Source organism: Podarcis gaigeae, assembly GCF_964106915.1.
Source record: "Podarcis gaigeae genome assembly, chromosome: 13".
Classification (NCBI taxonomy): Eukaryota; Metazoa; Chordata; class Lepidosauria; order Squamata; family Lacertidae; genus Podarcis; species Podarcis gaigeae.
In genome coordinates, this window is record NC_139689.1 from 1529689 (window position 1) to 1538843 (window position 9155).

Sequence of the window (9155 nt, forward strand, 5' to 3'; positions counted from 1 at the left end):
ACTCACAGCGCCGCTCCCCCTTTCACGTTCCGGAGCCTCTTACGAGGCTCCTTCTCCGCTTCTGGGGGGGCTCCAGGTGCCCGCCGAGTCCCACGGCCGCAGGCTCGCTCTGCCTGCGGTTTTTCTTGATGGGTCTCCGCTTTGCCGCAGCGGACGACCCTTTTTCGCGGAGCCCCTCTTCACAGCGCGAAGAGGACCGCCATTGCTGTTTCGCGCCGCCTCCAGAAGCTGTTCTGGCTTCTGGGATAGCTGTGCAGCCTGCATTCGCTCCATAAGACGCACACACATTTCCCCTTACTTTTTAGGAGGGAAAAAGTGAGCCTTATAGAGCAAAAAATACGGTAAATTTCTATACAGTTTAGCTTCGTTCTGTCCTTATAATTCCCAAGAGAAAGGCTTCTGGGTGTGTGTGTGTTTTTACAAACTTATTTTTAACATCTTTTCCGATTCATTATATATCATTTCCCAGTAAGCTGTAACCTTACTACCACCACATGTGATAAAAAGAACCTTCTTTCTCTTGACATTTCCAACATTTGTTTGATTTAGATTTACACGTTTTTGCCAGTTTACTTGGTGTTAGATACTAAGCAGATTCCATCACCGATGGAAAAGGAGCCACTTTGAAAGGGAAACACAGATGTGATCCGTGTTCACACATGCAGAAGACCAGCAACCTCGCGTGGAAGAGATGGAGAAGCCACAAACTACCGTCCATCTTTACCACATTCTCTCAAACTTTGGGACTGCTGAAATATATACGACAAGAGCCCTCCCCTCCTCCATTAATTTGCCCCACCCTCTTTTAAAGCCATCCAGACTGGCAGCCATTGCTGCCTCTTGTGGCAGGGAGTTCCGCAGTCCGCAAAGCTTTAAAACCAATGAAGCTGAAGCTTCAGGGCCCTTAATCCCAGAGGGGCCCCAGAAGCGACTTCAGTTCACACTGCTTTTTGTTTAAAATTGGGGTCTAGCAGAGTCCAATTTGAGTTGCACAATTCCAACAGATTAATCTTCCATTGCATATATTTCAACTATCCCACAGTTTGAGAGTCAGATGTTGTCAAGGGGGCGTGTTGTGGTAAGTTGGTCGTTCTGCTTCGGCAAATGTACCGTATTTTTCGCTCCATAAGATGCACTTTTTTATTCCTAAAAAGTAAGGGGAAATGTCTGTGCGTCTTATGGAGCGAATGCGTGGTCCCTGGAGCCGAATTGCCCGGGGCAAAAAGCAAATCATACTCTCTTTTTTTGAAAGAGGGAAGTGGGTGTTGAAACAAAGCCACTGATCGGCAAGTGATCGGGAGGGAGATAAGGGACGCTAGAGATAAAGGAGGCTGCCTGGGAGGGGGGAGGTAAAAGCCCATGGATCCTCAGGATTTTAGCATTGGGTCACCCCAAATTCACCATCAGACCACATAGAATGTCCATGGCTACAGCTTGCACCAAAAAAATCACACACCCACTGTTGCGTGGGGCTGCAATGCTGCAAAAGCGTGGTTACAAAGCACGGATCCACATGGATTTTTTTGCAGTGGGCTACCCCAAACTCACCGTCAAATCACATGTCTGTGGCCACAGCATGAACCACAAAAATCATACACTGTTTTGTTCAGAATATTATTTTTCTTGTTTTCCTCCTCTAAAAACTAGGTGCGTCTTATGGAGCGAAAAATGCGGTATTTCCCTGCTGCCGCCACCACCATGCAGAGGTCAAGACCCTTGAGGAACAGCAAGGAGTTCACAAAAGTACTTAAGTGGAGTCCCAAGATTGTGGGAAAGGTGGGGTGATCTGCCGTGGTACAAACCCATTGAAGAAGATGGCTGTGGTTTCCCAGACCTTGTCGGTTGCAAAGGGGACCCCTAACCGCTCAGGCTTCAGGACTCAAAAAATATCCAGCTTCCTGGGACGTCCACGACTTCAGCTGTGACAAAAGAGAGAGAGAGAGGGAGAAAAAAATATTCTTTCCACTTTCCACATTATTTTAATTAAACTTCTATCCTATCTCCTGTTACACTCCTTTTCTCCAAGCTAAAAAACCCCAAACGCCTCCCACCGGTACGATATCCGTTTTGAGGTGAGGCGACCAGAGCATCCCAACCTGGTCGTGCCACAGGTTTGCACAATTCCTGGTTGCGCCACAGATTTTCACAGGTTTGCACAATTCCTCATTGCGCCACTGATTTGCACAGATTTGCACAATCCCTGGTTGCGCCACAGATTTGCACAATTACTGGTTGCGCCACAGATTTGCACAATCACTGGTTGTGCCCCATATTTGCACAATTCCTGGTTGCGCCACAGATTTGCACAGGTTTGCGCAATCCCTGGTTGTGCCAGAGATTTGCACAGGTTTGCACAATCCCTGGTTGTGCCAGATATTTGCACAGGTTTGCACAATCCCTGGTTGCGCCACAGATTTGCACAGGTTTGCACAATCCCTGGTTGTGCCAGATATTTGCACAGATTTGCACAATCCCTGGTTGCACCACAAATTTGCACAGATTTGCACAATTCCTGGCTGCGCCAGAGATTGGCACAGGTTTGCACAATTCCTTTCCCGGCATGCAATATGCCTTTTCACTGGGTTGATGTTCAATGTGCAAGCCACGCGTCCGTATAGGATCAGGGCCTGGAGACACCGTTGTTTTGGCCGGGGCCTTCATTCCAGGCTCAACCACATTCCTGCCTTGCTCTTCCGGCAGCGATTCCTCCGCCCAACGCCCTCAGCATTCCTTGGCAGTGGGATCGCCTGTGGTGAGAGGAGAGCAATGGCAGGAGGACAACAGCCAGGGAGGTGGGGGGGAAACGAGGCAGCCCCTCTGGGTCTGCCATCTCCAGGCTCTCCATCTCCCAAGGGAAGCCCCAATAAAACCCAGGAGTCCTGGGACCCCATTTCATTATTTTTTCCCAAAAATTGTTATTGATTTTAACAAGGATAACATATAAAACGTACAAAAGAAAACACATTACAATACTAAAAGAAAAGAAAAGAAAAAATAATATAAACACATATTCCTTCTAAAATTCATTTTAATTTCCATTCTTAACTGACTTCCTTGAATCCCCCCCTAACCGAATTTAATTGTATCAGCTTGTAACAATATCCTCTTTAAGGAAAATAAAATTAACTCTCTCAATTTACTATCCACAATGCTTAACAATTCATTCTTATTTTATTCCTAAGCCTATTTGATATTTTCAAGTGACTTCTAATTTTATTATATTACAATATTTGGCTAAATAGTCTTTAAATTTCTTCCCATCTTCTCGATAAGCCTCTTCTTTCTGATCGCGAATTCTTCCCGTCAGGTCAGCTAGCTCCAAAAAGTCCAACATCTTCATCTGCCATTCTTCTACTGTTGGTACCTGGGCTCCCATTTCAAACAGCTGATCACAGAATCATAGGGCTGGAAGGGACCCTCAGAGGTCATCCAGCCCAACCCCCTGCGATGCAGGAATCTCAGCTAAAGCATCCATGACAGTTGTTCTTCTTGAAAAGCCCCCTTCTGTATTTATAGCATCTCTGCCCCATATTTTCTCCCCAAGGAGCTCAGGGCAGTCCGCATGGCCCTCCCCTCTGAATTTAACCCCCACAACAACAGCCCTGTGAGGTAGCACAGGCTGAGAGGCAACAACTGGGGGCCACCCCAGGTGAGTCCCTGAGGAATGAGGGTTTGAATCCCCCCCCAAACTTGGCCATGAAGCTCCCTGGGGGGTGACCTTGGGGGAACAGACACACTGGGTCTCTGGGTCCAACCTACCTCGCAGGGTTGTTGTTTGTGGGCGCCCGCCCTGTGGAACTCCCTCCCACCAGATGTCAAAGAGAACAACAACTACCAGACTTTAAGAAGACATCTGAAGGCAGCCCTGATTAGGGAAGCTTTTAATGTTTAATAGGTTATTGTATTTTAGTGTTTTGTTGGAAGCCGCCCAGAGTGGCTGGGGAAACCCAGGCAGATGGGCAGGTTATAAATAATAAATTATTATATATATATTTTATTATTATTATTATTATTATTATTATTATTATTATTATTATTAAATGGGGGCAGGGAGAGAAGGGAGCACAAGGCACCTTGGAGAGAAAAATGATTGAATATAAATGCAATAATAATAATAATGCAGTAATAAATAAAAAGGGGGTGACTCTCAAAGCCCACCCCCTCCAGTTGCTTGCAATTTCACTGCGTGGAGGAAAATAGTTTGTTTTTTTATTTTAATAATAATAATAATAATAATAATAATAATAATAATAAACTTTTATTCATATCCCGCCCTCCCCAGCCAAAGCCGGGCTCAGGGCGGCTAACAACAATAAAATAATGGCCGTGTTGCAGATTGTTAATGGATGAAAGGAGGAAAGGCAAAGCTACATTATATTAAGATAAATTATAGGATAAAAATTGGGAAAGATGGAAAGGATTTGCTGAAATAGCTAACCGAACTAGAATACAAAAAAGGGAGGTGTGAGGAGGTCAAGGAAACAAGTAAATGAAAGATAAGTTATGGGAAGGTTTGTCGTGTTTTTTTAATTGTTTCTATTTTTCTGTTTTTGATTATTATTATTTTCTATTCTCTTCTTTTTTTATTGTGATGTGTTGTTATGTTTTTGTTTAACTTGGAATTATCTCTTTCTCTTTTTGTAACATTTAACACTTTAATAAATATTATTTAAAATAAATAAATAAATAAAATAATGGCCGTGTTGCTACTGTGAAGATATAGCAAAATACGGTAGAAGAATAAAAACAACAACCCAGCAATAATAACACAGGGAAACTGATTTTAAAAAAGAGGTTTTAATGTAAATACGTAGCAAAGCACACTAGAACTGTAGCACCCTGCTTGTGGTTAACGCTTAGCTGGAATGAAATATTCAACGCAGCAATAGAGAAATTAAAATAATAATTTATTTGTCAGACAAATAAATGAGAGGCTCAGTGGTATATGGTTACCAAGCTCTGGCCTGGCCTCTTGCCATCCTGGCCAGCACTTATATTCCCTTAATCCAGCCCCCTTTGCTCCTCCTGTGGCTGCCTCTGTCCAATCAGCCTGGTTGAAATTCCTATTGGCTGTTTGGTAGAACCAATCACAAAAGATACACCCACAAAAGATACACCCACTTCCTTGCCCTTATAAGGGAGACAAAGAGCTATATATAAATGACAAATAAGTAATAATATATCTTACATGGAATCTTAATTACCAGCTCACCTCTTGCCCTCCTTGCCCTTATTGCCTTCTAAAACAAATGTTTAATCTTACATTTTTATGTTCAACAGATGTCAAGGATCTTGAATTTCACATCAATATTGAAAGATTTCCTTCATTTGAAAGTTTCTAAACAAATGCCTGTCAACCATATATATATCAAGAGTGCTTGGATGGCGTCTTCTGTCTAGCAGGGGGGCTAGGCTGGTGGCTGACTTAATTTCAGGATAAATACAACTCTTACAACCATATGAAATAAGAATCTAGCATTCCTTAAATCCTTTGCATAATTACATTTAAGCCAATATATTTAAGCTAATATATTTCATTCACTTATCATAGGTAGCCTTTTAAAAGAATAAAGCCTTTGTAAAGTAAAAAGGAACTCAGTAAAAAACAGCTTTTAAAAAGAAGCCTCTTCAGTTTACACCTCCCCCCTTTCCCCCTCCTTTCCCAGCCAGCTAGATGCTTCTTCTCCAGCCAAGCCAGTTGCCTTTCCCAACATTTAACCTTTTTAACTCTCTCAGTTTAAGAAAAAGAAACAGCTTTTAAAGATTTCTTTAAAATGCTCTCTTTTTCTGCCAGCTAGATGCCTCTCCATTGCTCTTGGCCTTTTTAACCTTGGAAAGAAGATCTGGCTCATTTTACTGGGAGGCACATTGGTATTATTTTACTATTTACCCTTGCCTTTAATTGTGTTTTCTCAGTCTGCAAGGGCAGCATATGTAATTCTCCCTTTTTATGACTTTGAGAATTGTTTTTCTACTATAAATCAATGGGGCCCCCTTGTCTTAGGAGAAAAACCTCTTGCCAAGGTTCTTTCTGCCTGGCATGAAACATTTGAAAATCTAAGCCCATTTAATTTAGGAACCTGATCAAGATATAAGCCAATATAAGTCTTGATTAAAAATGCAGTCTATATTCAAATGCCACATTCCCCCCTTTCAAGCTCAAGGACCTTCATCCCAAGTGTCCTTGATAGCTTGACCTTCATCATATTCCTGAGGTAAAGCTCTGTATAGGGCCATGATATGAGGTAGAGTTTCATTTGAAACCATCTTGCTAATTGTACTTCTAAAACATGAAATGATACATGGCATCATACACAAAACCATTACCACTACTGTCAAGAAAAACAAGCAAGACAATAGTATCCCTTTGAGTCCTGTGACATTAGGTAACCAATTGGTGAGCCATCCCATATCCCATCCTTCCCATGTTTGTACTGGGACATGTGCTATATTCTCCATCTTTGTGGCCAACACACGGATTGCCTCACCATTATCAGAAATGTTAAAGCAACAGGCATTCCCTGTCAAGTTCAAGACTCCACATAGGCCTCCCTGCCTGGCAAGTACATAATCCATTCCCATTTTCAGCTGCAAAATGGCGGCTCTACTTTCATCCAACTGTTGTGCAATAAGTCTCAAACTCTGGGCCGTTGCATTGGTTACAAGTTCCACTACTGCTTGCAATCGAATTATTCTGTTTAGATTATAAATAGGATCCCGTGCCCCTTGTATGAGCTCACCAGGATTCCAGGAGGCAGGATCATAATAGGCTATAATGCGCTCTGGCGGCCAATCATCAGTACCGCTCCAACTTTGGGTACTTCCTCCTGCTATATGAGAAATATCAGCATTCCTTCGTGTTCGCCTGGCCGAACTAGTGGGCATAATCCACATTGGTGGTAATACCCAACCCAAGAAACAAGTCCCACTCCATTTGGAAGGGAGCTTTTTGTATGCCCATTCTCCACATATCCACCACAACCATCGGGTCTGAGGTTTTTGGTACGTGGAGTACAGAAGGCGAAATACCAAAAGAGGTAGAGAGTTCACAGTGCAGTATGTTAGATTGCCTTTTTCTGTCACAGTTATGTTCCACACCACTTTCCATGCGTGAATAAAAGGAGGTGCACAGGGCAAGGTATTCCGAGTTCGATAGGTAGTACCGTGTGCCCAGGTATGACTATTCTTAATATAATCCCAAGTATAGTGACAATGAGAAGAGCCTATCATGGGAGAATCAGCTGCATCTGATGATTTATGTACACAGAATTCCCCTTGTACAGGTATAACTCGTAATGGTTTAGTTGAGTTCCATCCGGGGAAATTCTGTATTTCTGTTTGGTGTGGCATTTCGCTTACCATACCAATGGCATCTAATGGTATCGGTAATAAGGGCATACCTCCCTCTGAATCATCTGGCCCAAGAGAGCAAACAAGGCAATTGGTCCTATTTGCAACATTGGCTACCATCTCAGCTAAGCCTACCCACATATTGTGGTCATGGCTGAATCCATATTTAGCCAATTTGGTCAGATTCAAGGACCCTTCCCCTTCCCAAGGGATCAGGATTAATAATAAAATCATGTTGATGTCTAGTATATGCATTCCTTCCACAAAAGATTACCTTATTGTGATAGCAAATAATTATTAGCCCCAATATAATTCCCCCAGTGACAGAAATGGGGAACCACCAAGACCAAAACATATATCCCGAGGATCCCCAATGAGTAATATCTCTGATAATTGTTCCACAAGGGGGCAGTCAATCAATTGTATTAGAGAATCTTTCCGTTCACAGTTGCTGGTTCAGACGCTCCTCAAGCTTCAGGCGTGCGCAGGTCAGCCAGCTTCCAGGTTGTGGCTGCAGCAGGCCGGTCGTCAAATGTTGCCCGTGACCTAGCCCGTTCCCGGTAGGGCTAGATACAGGGGTTTTTGGAGAGAGTTAGTTTTAAAGGATTAGAGGGGTCACCTTTGCACGTCCAACTGCCTTCGGACTTCTTCAAACGAGAGTGATGAATCCAGGGGGTCACCTCAGCTACCTTCACCGCTGTTGGAGTAGAGAGCAAGACGGTGTAAGGTCCACGCCACTTTGGTGCAAGTGGATCACGTTTCCACTCTTTCACCCATACGCTATCGCCAGCCTGGAACTGATGAATCGGCTCGGCAATGCTGCACGGCGTGCGTTCGAGGGCCCACCTGTTAAGAGAAACAAAAACACGGGAGAGAGATTGCACTTGTCCCTGTGTCACATGATCTCCTATTTGTTTAAGGTCAGCTGGAATATCCTGAACAAAGGAGGGCGGTCTCCCATACAGGAGCTCAAAAGGTGACAACTTAAGTCTTTTTGTGGGTGCACACCGAACACGAAACAGTGTTATGGGTAACACATCTACCCATCCCAATCCCGTTTCCTGGGTTAATTTTGCCAATTGGGTTTTCAGAGTCCGATTCATTCTTTCAGTTTTCCCTGAACTCTGAGGCCTATATGCTGCATGCAGTCTCCATTTTACTTGTAGGACTCGACATACATCTTGTACTACTTGATCAATGAACGCTGGCCCATTATCACTTCCAATGCATCTAGGTAATCCAAACCTTGGGATCATTTCTGGACCTCGAGGAGTGAAGGTGATTTGGGCCTGCAATTTGGACAGCATATCTCTCCCTAAGAGAGGTATTGGACACTCAGGTATATACAAAAACTGATGGGTTAAACGATGTCCCCCAATCTGGCATTCCAAAGGTTGGAGGAAAGACCTCTTAGCTGACTGTCCAGTGGCACTTTTAATGACTACACTTTTGGATGCCTTTTTCTGCAATAGTTCTGGGAGTACTGAGTATTCATCCCCAGTATCAATCATAAAGTCTATTAAATGGCTCCCTAATTGAATCGTGACCGTGGGCTCCTGGAAGCCTAACTTTATGGAGTCCGGTCGTTCCTAGTCTTGAGTAAAATCCTCTTCTGCCAGTCCAATGAAATTGTCTCTATTCTGTCCTTGTCCTGGTCTCTGATATCTTCCATTTCGGATCATTCCCCGTCCCCGTCCCTGGTTTCTTGGGCCGGAGCCTGGGCCTGGGCCTGGGCCTGGGCCTGGGCGTACTTCTTCCAACCTCAGGGGTTCAGGACACTCCCGCTTCCAATGACCCTCCTTCTT